This window comes from Ananas comosus, linkage group 24 (assembly GCF_001540865.1).
Source record: "Ananas comosus cultivar F153 linkage group 24, ASM154086v1, whole genome shotgun sequence".
In the NCBI taxonomy this organism is placed as follows: Eukaryota; Viridiplantae; Streptophyta; class Magnoliopsida; order Poales; family Bromeliaceae; genus Ananas; species Ananas comosus.
This window is the reverse complement of record NC_033644.1, coordinates 3487831-3501321: the sequence shown is the minus strand read 5'-3', so window position 1 is coordinate 3501321 and position 13491 is coordinate 3487831. Positions and strand designations below refer to the sequence as shown.

The following is a 13491-nucleotide window of genomic DNA, read 5'->3' as shown; positions in this document are numbered from 1 at the left end:
GTTCCATGTCGAATAGAAGTTCTCGAGCTCTTCTCGCATCACGAGCTCCACGAAAGCTCCGCGGCTCTGGCACTCGAACACGCCCCGCGTGCCCACCACCTTGGGTGCGGGAGGAGCGTTTGGCTCCTTGTCAGCAGTCCGACACGTGCAAACAATTCGACGATCTGCTCCTTCAATGATGGACCGCCTCCTTCGTGTTATCCTGTAGCTCAGTCACTGACTCGACGAGTTGAGTGAACGTCGCCTCAAGCATGGCGATCGCTTGCTCATGCGTGGACACCTTTGTTACCTTCTCGTCAAGTCTAGTAAGCTGGGCCTCCAAGTCGACGAGTCTCTCGCGATTGCTCTTGTGCCTATCTGATTCGCCTTGTCCTTCGTTATCTGCCAGCGCCGCGAGCTGTGCCGTCGGATGGGTTGCGCCACCGTGCTTGTCTCTGCGACAGGGGCTCTGCTCCGGCCCATGTCGTCTCCGTCGATCCGGGCTCTGATACCACTTGTCACGGGTCTAATGACTTTTTGTCGAAAAGCCCGCGCGGCGCTCGTCAGTCACCTGCACAAAACGAGCCAGCCAAGCCAAACCGTCCCGAGGCACAACTTCGCAAATTAGCAACGACCGAGAATTGCGAGAAAGCACGTAAAGGGATCCTGCAAATTGGCACAAACAACGAGTATTTTATTGATAACGAAAAGTTGGACTACAAGCGAAAGGCACAAGACTCGACTTGGTCGGGCATGGCCGGTGAGGGCAAAATGATCACCAAGACACTACGCTTTTAGCGAAGCGGGTTCACTTAATACGTCTCACCCAATCTTCCCGTACTACCCCATATTGGCAGCCTAGGCGCGAACGACCTCGTTTAGCACCTAGACGCGCGCCTGAGGCGCGCTTTTTAAATCACTGTATACAGTTCGGCAATTTGGAGCTCACGAGTTTGACATACTTACTGGAAAGAATTTGCAATACCGAGTGATTATCAATGGGAAAAATTCTACTTGTTCATGTTTGTATTTGTAACTGACGGGAATCCCTTATTCACATATTTTATCATATTGTAGTTCCTCATATATGAACATAAATTACTATACTTTATGTTCTCATTGGTATACTACCGAGCCCTACCGTAAAACATATGAACCACAATTCCATCTGGTCCTGATCGGTGTTATTGGGTTAAGTCATATGATTCACCTTTAGTTCCACCATGCGGGAATAGAAAGAAAGGACGACCCAAATCTACTCGCATTCGCAATGTTATGGACGAAGGCGCTGGGAGTAGGAGGGGCAAGTGTAGTATGTCATATGTGAAAACAATTTAGGCATTACAAGAGCACACGTCTTGAAAATCAACAAAAGAGGACCGAGAAACGTCGTCGCTTACGTTGTTTGATATGTTGATTGTTGTAAACTTATTTTATTATTTTATATTATTGCACTCATATTATATCATTTTGCTGCTCGTTGATTTTATTTGGCTATTTCAGATGGACGATCACGAGGAGCTAGGATCGACTAATACATCTGTACTGATTGAGCAGCCACACCATAGATCCACTTTCATCAGAGAGGAAGTCATACTTCTTTTTTAAAACTTAGATTTTTTTTTGTAAACCTATGTGCCAGTATTTTATAACATTTCTAATATTGCAAGGTTATTCTCTCGTTCAATTTACAAAGTATGGTTGTAAATTGACCCGTTGGCAGATTGAGCATCCTGCAGTTTTGGAGATATTGCGACGAGCAGGATTTTATTATTTATCACGGTTGAGGTGCGTACAGCTAGAGCAAACCTTGTTAGTATTGTCAGTCGAGAGGTGGAGGAGGGAGGCGCCGACTTTCCACATGCAACACGAAGAGATGACTATCACCTTGATATATGTAGTAATTACTACAGAACTCCACATCCATTATAGGGCTGTGACTGGAAGGGTGTCGTATCAGTGGCCACAGCTCGCGGTGAGATAAAGATAGATTGGCTGTACCATCATTTCCATAATATTGCCGCGGATGCACTTTCCGCTACCGTGGGAGCTATAGCACTGCACAAACATATATGCTGTTTCAGATAGGGTGTAGTTTATTGCCAAACCCAAGCAGGAATAGAGTGCATTAGAAGTGTTCCCACTTTTAGGGCCTGTTTGTTGGCACGGAAGTGGGGTGGAAATGGGAAGGGGGAAGTAATTTTCGGTGAAAACAGACCACTTTCGTTGTTTGGTTCACCGTAATTTTATTACGCCCAAACGTCTAGTTCACCTAAAATAATGAAATTGACTTCCCCCTCCCATAGGGCGAAGTCAATTTCGGTGAGGTGAAAAGAGGCAAGAGTGGGAATTAATGTATTAGGGTTACCCTCTTCTCTACCCTTTCCTCACGCGAGTCCCAGACCCAACTCCAAATATATTCAATTGTGGAAGTAACTAAATTTTTTATTTTGATTGTATGTCTAAAATATGATCACATTTGGTTAGGTAAGTTTTAATATATTTTTTGTTTAATTTGTATATTTAGAAAATGATGAAAAATGAATTTGTTAAATGTTAATAATTTTTTAACTTTAGAATTTTATTTGTTGTATTATTATAATTTATATGCAAACAAATAATCAAATTTTTTAAAATTTTATTTTATAATCATACATATATATAATTATATACATATATAATTATATTAATTTTTATTTATTATAATTTATTATTCACTAAGTTACAAAATAGACAATGATATCACTTCGGAGGTAAGTATACCGGGGATGAAGAACTATATTTTTTACATCATCTACTTCCAACCAAACAAACAACAGAACCCGCAAAACTGCAATTCCACAGTTAGAAACAAACAGCGGAAGTGAATTAATTTTCACCCCAACTCCACTTCAACCCAAAGTCCACTTCCACCCCAAGTCTACTTACGTTGAAACAAACATGCCCTTAGAGGATTTCGACGTTTACGGTGCGTTGGCACGGGGTGCTACAACGGTTGCTCATCTCCATCGAGCATTAGGGACTGCTTCAATGAGGGGAAAGGTAGAATGTTGTTGTTTTAACATATTACTTCAGGTACATTCCTTTACTACTAACTTTATTTACAGGCTTTCTTATAGTTTCTAAATAGCTTTTTATATAGATATGGACATTGGATCACCTACACATTGGTCGACCTAAGATAGTTGGATCAAAGCTTGAGCTTGTTGACGTGCCACTAGGTTGTAGCTAAGTATTTTCCTATTAAATTTTCAAAATTTTATTTTATCAATTATTAATACGATATAAATAAATCAGGTGGAATACTAGGCTGGTTTTTCGGGACAATGTCAGGACTACTGATATTGAGTTTTATCGTGATCAGCTTGACAAGCAGCTAGAGTTCCAGAAAAATGAAAATAATTCGATCTTATTATAAATGTAACTTTCATTTTAAAAACAAGTGACCACAGGTACTTTTCACAATTAATTATATGGAGGCCTTATATAGATGCAATACTAAAGACACTTCTAGCTTTTGGTGTAGCGGGGTCCCAGATTTGGTGAGCTAGGATCACCTTAGTCTGCTTCCACATCATTGAGCTTCACCTTCTAGATCAAGTACTTCAGCAATTTTGCCTTTTACAACATATACCCGATGCAGTAGTTGCTCTACCTTGCATTAATTCACGAGATAGAGCAGATGAGAACTGGGAGGTGTATCATGCTCTATATATCCAGCGTTGAGATGATCGACTGATAAATATAATAGAGGTGGATCCCCATGTAGATCCCGATTCTCTACAAGCGGATGAGAATTGGAAGGCGTATCATACTCTATATATCCAGCGTTGGGATGATCGACTGATGAATATAATAGAGGTGGATCCCCATGTAGATTCTGATCCTATACGTGCTATTATTATTTACATGCAGTGGCATTTGGAGGATCACTAGGAGGTGGATATCTAAGCCGATATAGTGTCCACCCCTCACATATCAACCACGTAGACATGTCGAGAGAGTATTGGTATAATTTTCATATATATATATATATATATATATATATATATATATATATACATATATATATTATATAATTGAGCGTAGCAATACTTTAGAGCATTAACCCTTGGTCCTCTAAGTTTTTTAGGCCCTTGGATTACTCATTGATTGTATTAATAGCTTTGGATCAATAGCACTATTCACCTACCAACCAACCTACCACCAAACATGCCCAACCCTACATTTCTATCCAAAAGGCAAAAATTCTAAAAGCCACCACCTCTTGTGGTTCCTTTCGGAAAATATTCTAGCTCTAACTCTATATATGTTATGTTTATATATACACACACACACACATATATATATAATCTAGGCTGAAGTCTGGTATTCCTATCGGTCAGCACCAAGTTGTTTCAGAGATGCGGCTTTCCAACACGCAGTCACCTCGTTAGACTTGATTACATATTAAAGTTATTTAGAAAGCTAAAGTCTTTATGAATTTTTCGAGCGATTCAGTTTGGGCAATGATTCAAAAAAAGGGTCTCGAAATTGTGGGACAATTAATCGGTAGATTTGATGCTTGTGGGTTAACGAGTGCGTGTAAAGATAACTCCCAAAATCTGATGGAAATTTTTATAGAGCAATGTAATTGTCACACTATTTGAATGTAAAAGTCGAGTTACTCTTGATTTAAATTCAATTATCTTTATCATCATTTTTTATGACAGATTGTTTATTTTAGGCCGTTATTTTCTAGAACTACTCGTGTGATGGTAAATGATGCCGGAAAAATTATGAAACTTAGTGTTCAAATATTGTTCAATAGTGCTAGACCAAAGTTTAACGGAGCTGATCGTCTGATTTGAACGGCCACAGCATGTTGAAACAACTTGGGTAGCACGAGGCCTCCTTGCTACGATAGGTATACAGGGCCTCGGACTATTTATTAGTATATATCCATTATATACTGTACTTACTATAATATTATATATTAATATATCATAGAGAGTTGAGCTAATACTATCGATATGCAAACGGGCTCCTGTTGCCCACCATTTGTTTTCGATGATAGAGCTCAATATCGTACGCATCGCACCGTTGGAACATGGGACTATACCACTGAAGTATTTAGAAATAAAATTTCAAATCTGTTTTAACGATCATTTTGGCACCTAAATGATCAAAGGCGTCTGCAAATTTATTAACTTTTATCATTGGTCGATTATGAGACGTTTGTCTCTGTTTAACGGCGATAAGAATCCAAATTCATTTGCAATTTTTGTTAGAAATTCTTTAACTATTTAAACAAATCGTATACTCTTGATCTTGATTTACAAGATTCCTATCATCATTTTTAAAGAATATTCAATTCAGTTGAGCCGTTCATTTTTTGGTCCACCTCGATGATAAGAGAAGCGAATAATCGAAAAATGTATGAAATTTGGAATTCTAAATGACCTCTCAAGTGGTGTATAGTCTGCTTCAACGGTATCGATTGCGTCGTATTGGATGACTGCCATTCATATAAAAACTAAATCGGGTGGAACAGAGCCCGTTTTGTCAGCAATAGCAATCTGAGCACTCAAACTCTATATATATATATATATATATAATTATATATAGTTGAGCTAGAATTTCTATGATAGTAAACGAGCCGTTTTCTACCGATTTGTTTTCGATGATAGAGCTTCCAAATGACGATCGGCTCCGTTAAATATGATCTAAACCATTTTACACTACCTAGAAATTCAAATTTCACGCACTTTTCAGAATTTGTTTTTTATAGTGAACAGAAAAATGAATGGCTGAAAAATGAATATTCTTTAAAAAATGATGATAGGAGTCTTGTAATCAGATCAAGATATAGATCTTGTTTTAAATAGTTTAAAGAAGTTTCTAACAAAAATTCAATTGATTTGATATTTTACGCCGTTAAACGAGAAAACGCCTCTTATCGACCATTAAAATTACATATTTTGAAACCCTTTGAATCATTTAGGCAAATGATGTCGAAAAGATTTGAAATTTGATTTCTAAACACTTAAGTGGTATAGATCATGTTCAACGGAGCCGATCGTCAATTTGGAAGCTCTTATCATCGAAAACAAATAGGTAGTTAAAACGGCTTCGTTTACTAGTCATAGTATTTAGCAAAACTCATATATATATATATTATATATATATTATATAATATATATTATATTTATATATATATATACAAAAAAGATTAGTATTGTCATGATGTTACTTTTATTCCAAATCGATGTTCTATGCAAAGATGTACTACACGATCAGACTGCTCTGCCAAATATGATATTGAGAGCCTTTCACAACAAGTTTGTCGGATAAAAATGATGAAGCAATTTGAAGATTTCCAGACACTTATACTAAATGACCTGCAGATATTGGTTGACACCATTTGATCCGCCCATGTGACACTACATAATTGGTAGGCCATCTTTCATCGACTCAATACCACTCGCAAAGAATTCAACTCATCATCCAAATACGTACATTACTCGAGGATCCACCTCGACAAGCTGATATTTTTATCGTAGAGCGTCGATAGCCCCAAACAAGTTTGCAATCTCCCATGTAGATCAGCCTTCATCTTCAGCTCCTCTTACGAAAGACGATACGACACCGTGCTATGTTGAGACGAGCTCAGACGTTTCTGGTGATCGGAAACGCAAGACAATTAACCAATTGTTTGGAGGAGCTGACACGAAATTTCGATCAGTTGACAAGTCAGTACCCTTCGTAGAGCCATGATGTTGATCGCGCGGTCGCTGGCTGTCGAGGAGTGATGGGTGGACATAGTCGGGGAAAAGGACATAGGAGGATGTGGACATTTAATTTGGTATTATGTTAAAACTATATCAAAGCATTCATATATCAGCAAACTGAGTCTGATTTTTTAGTATGAGTTGTTCCTTGTTGAATGTGTATGAATGTTGTATGATATGATATTGTGTTGATGGTTTGATATGTGTGTTATGGTGTATTGTGATAGCTATCGGATTGTTATGTTGATGTTGTATCTAAGATGTTTAAATGATTGGAATGCCACCTGTGGGAGGTTGGCATTAAGACAGAGAGTGAATGGTTCACACGTTCTAGAACACCGTGGTGACCGTCACATATTCAATGCAACTCCTTACTAAATCATCCACTTAATACTTACACCATGTTCTAGACACGTGTGAAACCATGTACCGTGTTTAAAGCACGTGAAGTTCAGTGTTCAACTAAAACCCATGAGCATGAGCTAGGCGCCTGACGAGGCAGAGATAGGGCAATTTGCAAAATATGATTTTTTAGTGCGGGCTATTTGTTAAAAAAATGTATTAGGGTAAATGCAAAAAAAGACCCCAAAAATTTGGCCGATTACTATTATATTTTGAGGAATCCCTATTCAGTACCACTGTAATACAGTAGCATCGCAGAGTCCTGAACGAAGCATAATTATGTTCACAAAAGCAAGTTTGAGACGGTAGTTGTATACATCTGTATACAGCGAATACAGTTAGGTACACAAAATGATGTGCGATCAACAAATCAGCGTAGGTGTTGGACACTCGAAGGATAGCAAGAGTAATCTCAGAAGTTTAAATTCAACTATTTACACTAAATAAAAAAAAGAGAATTCCACCAGATTTTTGTTTAGCTCCCTTCCGATGTTCGTTCAATTGTATTCACTGTTCAAAATTAGATAAGAAGCATAAGAAGAGTATCGCAATAACTATTTTGGACAGAACACAGACATACTAAACATTTGTAGTATTACCAAATTGACAGTGGCAACTACTAGAATACCTGTTGGTTATTCTTGATATTACATGCTTACCTGGGGAGCTTCCACAACACAGAACTCCTTTATCTATGTGTGCCTCCACATGAGACCGTGACCATGAACCCAAGGAGACGTCTTCATTAGCAGTATTTATGCAGAAAATGTCGTAAGAGACGTAAAGTAAACTTATTGTATGCGTTCACCATTGCAATATGCAAAAATGCAGAAGCTCACCGATTAACTGATAAACTACGTAGCAGTGCTTGGATATAGCATACAGCTGTCCTTTGCATGTCTAAAGTATTTGTTTCCTCCTCACCAAACTTCCAATATCTGGCTCATGATATTTAACTCCCTGCCAACCAATCAGAGATTTCATTAAGTACTACATTGGAAAATGTAAAGAGGAAAACCTCCCCCCTTTATAGCAGAAGAGGCACCCAAAATCAACGCTTTGCCCAAAACAGTAGTAATTTTTCATGCAAGCCAGTGTAGATCCGCGGTTTTGACTGTGCGTGTGCTAAGTGTTGAACCAAGAACACTATTGTCATGGACAGAGTAAATCCATTACTACTTGCATACATATCATTTACATGTGTTTCTTGCCTCAGTGGCAAAAAGCACTGCATGCACTCACACCAAACCAAGCATGAACCATTGTTTGAACAAGGCGTGCCTGAGTGTCGCGCCCTTAGCGCTAGGCGTGAGGCACGCGCACCTAGACGCCTCAGCACAAGCGACGATGCCAGACGCTATCGCTGGCGCCTAGCTCGGAGGCCAGCGCCTCAGCGAAGTCCAGCAATGGTTCGCGCCTCGCCATATTTAATATTATGATTTTGGATTAAGAGTTGTTTGCTCTGTTGGTTTCTAATTTGAATTTTATACTTGGTAACACCGATAAGGGATATCTTAGAATTCCTAAAAGAAAAACCCATAAAAAATGCTAGGAGAACCTTCTGGCTCGCCCTCTTTCTTATCACTCTCGTGTCCCACGTCTCTCTGTCCATCGAGCATCCAGCAACGCGCGAAATTCGTAACGAGCCAGCAAGATCTAGCGAACTTGAGCAAGCAGCACACAGGCGGCAGCAAGAAAAACAAGAGCAAGCGCCAGTTTTCAAGTAGCAGCGAACAGCAGAAAACAGCAGCTCGGCAGCAAGAAGCCAAGAACAAACAGCGGGCAAAACCCCTCAGTAAGTATTGCCCAGATACTTCAGTTTTAGTTTTTTTTCTTGCTTGAACTGTTTTTTAGTTATTTTTTATGGATTGTGTATATTGTGAAGGTTTTTCTTTTTTTTTCAATATATTGTTTGACTTTTTATGTGATTCGAATTGCGTATTTGTGATTTTAAATCCGTATTTTTATTCGTAATTTGTGTTATTATTTTGTTGACTTTTTATGTATTTCATTGTTGATTATTGTAGCTCTTGATTGAGATGAGATGATGCAAACGAGGAGTTGCAAAACTTGATTCGATTTCAATGTTGCTTTTGTTTAAAGGTATTTCTTGAATATAAAACTAGGTTCAATTTATCAATTCTCATGAATTTAAAGCAGGAAGCAAAAATTTCAGAAGACAAAAATTAATCGAATTGAGAGCATTACTAAGAGAGGACCTTCAAGTATATGAGATAATAACAACAACATATAATGTTCCAAATAGGTAAATTAGGCTTTGGACTTATAAGCTTTATAGGTTTGGTATGTCATTGGCAAATTATCGGTTTGTAATGGGTGAAAGGCCTAAGATTAAAAGAGAATAATAGGAATATCAGGAGATAGAGATACAAAAGTGCACCTTCACACGATGCGGGGTATATGATCAGATCGACGAGGGCGGTACACCAACGGTAGAACTTCTGAGCAACGAGGAGAGAATGAAGATGAGAGTAGTAACTTAAGAAAAGGGTAGAGTAAAAGCCGATGCTTGTCACGAGGAAAAGTGACAACGATCAAGGCTGAGGAAAAGACGATCGTCGGCGCGGAGGAGAGAAAGTGCAATGATCTCACCGGGAAGTAAGAACACAAAGGATAATAGATGTGAGAGTAGAATTCTATCATCCAAATATATCTCATTTTTAAAGCTTCAAGAACCATGTATCTTATAGTGTTAAAAGCCCTCTAATTAATAAATTATTGTCTTTTACGTTTTAACACAAACACGATCACTCAAGAGTCATGCATAGAAAACGAATAGCAATTTTGGAAATTATCGAATGTCTTTCTTTTATTTTTTGGGGAATTCAAAGTCTTTTTGGGATGTTTTTTTGTTTATGGGGAAAAGGGTTTGTATTAGCCAAATCAACTAAAACAAATGATTAAGTCGAATCAAACACGAACCTACAAAATAAAAGCAAAATTGCTATTCGAAAAAAACGAGATTTATTTGCTGCATCATTCCCTCAGTTGGGGAATCGTCGACTCGCGTCGAGATGGCACCTGATAGCTCTGGTAAGTTCCTCTTGATAGTTGGCCCAACTCTGCCTTATGAATCCAAACTGCTATCGGACAATGTTGTCCACCCAACGCACAAGTAATCGGCGATGAGGTACACAGCGCTCACGGACTCGCGCACATCAAAGTATCCTCACGCCATCTGATGAGTTTCAATGTTGAGCGGAGGAGTCAAGCCATCAATTATCGACAGTATAGAGGGGCTCTCCATGGTACTGTTAGTAGCTGCGATGGACATTCGATGATCGCTAGGGACGTCGAGGATCTTCGGAGGTAGTATCAGATTAGATAAGCAATTTTCCTCTAATTTTCATCACCGGGAATTTTTAATGGCATGGTACTTTTCCTCTTCAACTTGCTTATTACGGCCGGCCTTTCCAGCTGATAAACCTTTCTGTTTCTAAAATAGATTAAGACATTATCATGCTTTTAAAATTCATACCTCGGCGATGTTATATATGCCCGACTCCTGTGTATCTTTGACAGTGGAATCCCGCAAAACTCGTTGATGGAACTTGTTGTTGCACCCTTGAATCTGCTTTTAGCGGTAATAAGTCAGCATCATACATAACTTACCAGGGATCATGGTTAGTTGGTGCGGTCGCGTCAAGAAAGTGGGCTATAGATACTGCCATATAAAGCTTCTCAAAGAGATTTTCAATGGTTGGTTTATGAATCTATTATAACAAATTCAGCTGAGGTACAAATTAAATCCCATTGTGTTGGTTTTTTTCTCCAGCTAAATATCTTGAAGGATTACCCAAATATCCGATTTACTATATATCCGTCTTTTCCGTCAGTTTGTGGGATGGTGAGGGCTGCTTAAAATTCAGCTTGATTCCTGCTTTGACATTTAGTTCACCTAAAATGACTAACTAAAATTTATGTATATCTCGATCAGAGGTGGTAATTGATTTAGGAATGCCATTTGATAAACGTTCATTTTCATGAAAAATATTTTGACCAATATGTGATGATCAGAAGTTTTCTTGCAAGAGAATAAAATGCACGCCATTTCGTAAACTGATCATAACCACAAAAACTGATCAAAACTTGGCGTGATCTTGGGTTAGGCTAGGACAAAGTCCATGCATAAATATCTGCCCAGGGCACAATGGGAATAGGGCAAGGAGTTATACAGTCGGTATTTTGAGTGTGTGTTTGTCCTTTAAAATGATTGACAAGTCTTACACAGGCGAACAAACCTTTAACGGTCCTTACTCATGTTTAGGCAATAATACATCTCTTGAACTAATTCCCAAAGTTTTATGTCTATCCCGAAATGTCCCCCTAGCCAGCTACTATGCAAGTTTGCATCAAGCGACTCCTTAACGAATCCCTGGGGAATGCAAACTGGACTTTCTAAAAGATACCGCCGTCCAAACAGTTAATCAAGAGTGAATCATGTCAGGGATAAGGCACTTTTTTTTAGGATAGGACGAAGTTGGGATGCATTTGAAATCGGTTTAACTATCTCAAATCCTACTATCTGTGAAGAAGAAGTGTAAGCAATGATTGAAACAGCTTGAGGAACTTCAGTGTTCTTCGATGTTCTTTGCCAAGAATATATACACTGGTGTAACGGTACCGGAACTTGGTAAAAACAACAATCATGAAGTTACGTTTATATTTAAATGGTTCCGGTGAGGTATGCGGGTGAATGTAACATACGGTTTAATATTAAAATGAAAAATAAATAAAAAAACAGTATGAGTACTATTTTTATTGGATTTAGAGAAGTGAATATATAAGTTAGAGATGACCTGTGTGAAATCGAAAGCGAAAAACTTGAAGCATTTAGAATTTCTGTAAGAAACGGAGCAGCGATAAATTAGTTATGAAAATGCACAGTGATCTAGAATTATATGAATTGAGAGGAGTGTCATGAAATATTTTATGAGGCTAGATTTAAAGTTTATTATTTTCTTGACACCGTAGAGTGAGAATAAAATCAGAGGGTTTCTGATAAAGTTACAGGTTCGGCAGTTTTCGATGATCATAATGGGGTCGAAACTCGAAACTTAAATAACTATTCTTAACTTCAGTACGCTTAAACTGAGCCTACCTGGTCAAATTTGAGCTAAACGAACATTCAGAAGGGTCGTCCAACGTGTCCGAACTGCTTAAAACTGCCTGGAGTGATAGTGTGAGGGCTATAAGTGTATAATTGAAGCTGATGCTTCTTCTTCCACTACTGCTTCCTAGCCCGAGCACACACCCACACTCACATCGAAACACATACACACGCATGGAAAAGGAAAAGGAAAACCCTCCCTTTCTCTATCTAAATCTCTCCAAAAGAGAGCGCGTTTTGGTGGAGATTGAAGCTCAAGGTAGTTTTCATCTCCATTGGCTTCTTTTTTATCCATGGGTGGAGAAGGCGGTGTGGAGGTAAGCTTTGATGCCCTTAATGGCTATCTCTTTGTAGTTTGGGTTTTAAGCGTTTCAAGAATGGATTTTGAGCTAATCTAGCATGCTAAAGACGATGAAATTGATTGCTTAAATCACAGTGATCGATTTAAGGATTTCTTGCCAGTTGGGGTAAAGAACCTAGTTGAAATAAGCTTTTTGAACCCTCTCATTGGTTAATCTTTAAAGCGCTTCATTTATAATCCATAGAAATTGGTTTATTGGGATCTAGCATTGCTAATAAAGAAATTGCTTAGAATCTAGGCATTAATTTAATTAATTCTGTGCAATAGATGAAGCCAAGGGTTTCAAAATGCAATTTTTGAGAAATATGAGGGTGTTTTGATCTAAATTGACCTCTTCTTAACCTAATTGTAGACGTAACGAGACGGTTGGCAAAGTTGGAGTTCGGGCGTATTCGTCGGCCGCTTTTGCAAAGTATTAAAGAATTGGACGTTTAGGCTCGTTCCGCCTGAGGGCCGATTGCGCGATGTTGGTAATCATGAAACGGAATTTGACGCACGTGGCACATAACTGAAGACTTTAATTTCCGAATCGCAAATCAAAGATGTTATAGCAAAGTGGTCGCGTCTGAGATAAACCCCCTCGGAGGTTCGAGCCAAAGTGTGCGGAGGGCAGGCCTGTCGCGGGCTGGCCGATTGAAGTAACTACAGCAATCGGGAGTAAGTTAAGGTTGGGTTCCATAAATGGGTTGTGCTTACCAAAGCACTAGGTTGCCATTATGTTAAGAATATAATTAATCGTTGTTTTGATGCATATAAGTGTTACATCACATGAATGTGATAAATGGAATGCTACAGTAGAAATGCATTAGTGAGCAAGTTAACATAATGCTTAGTAATACATGATATAA

At 38.6% G+C, this 13491-nt stretch overlaps 1 pseudogene; it reads right to left on the bottom strand.

Moving 5' to 3' along the window:
• The window catches only part of LOC109728648, a 64083-nt pseudogene that overhangs the window by 18076 nt on the left and 32516 nt on the right, over nt 1-13491 (bottom strand).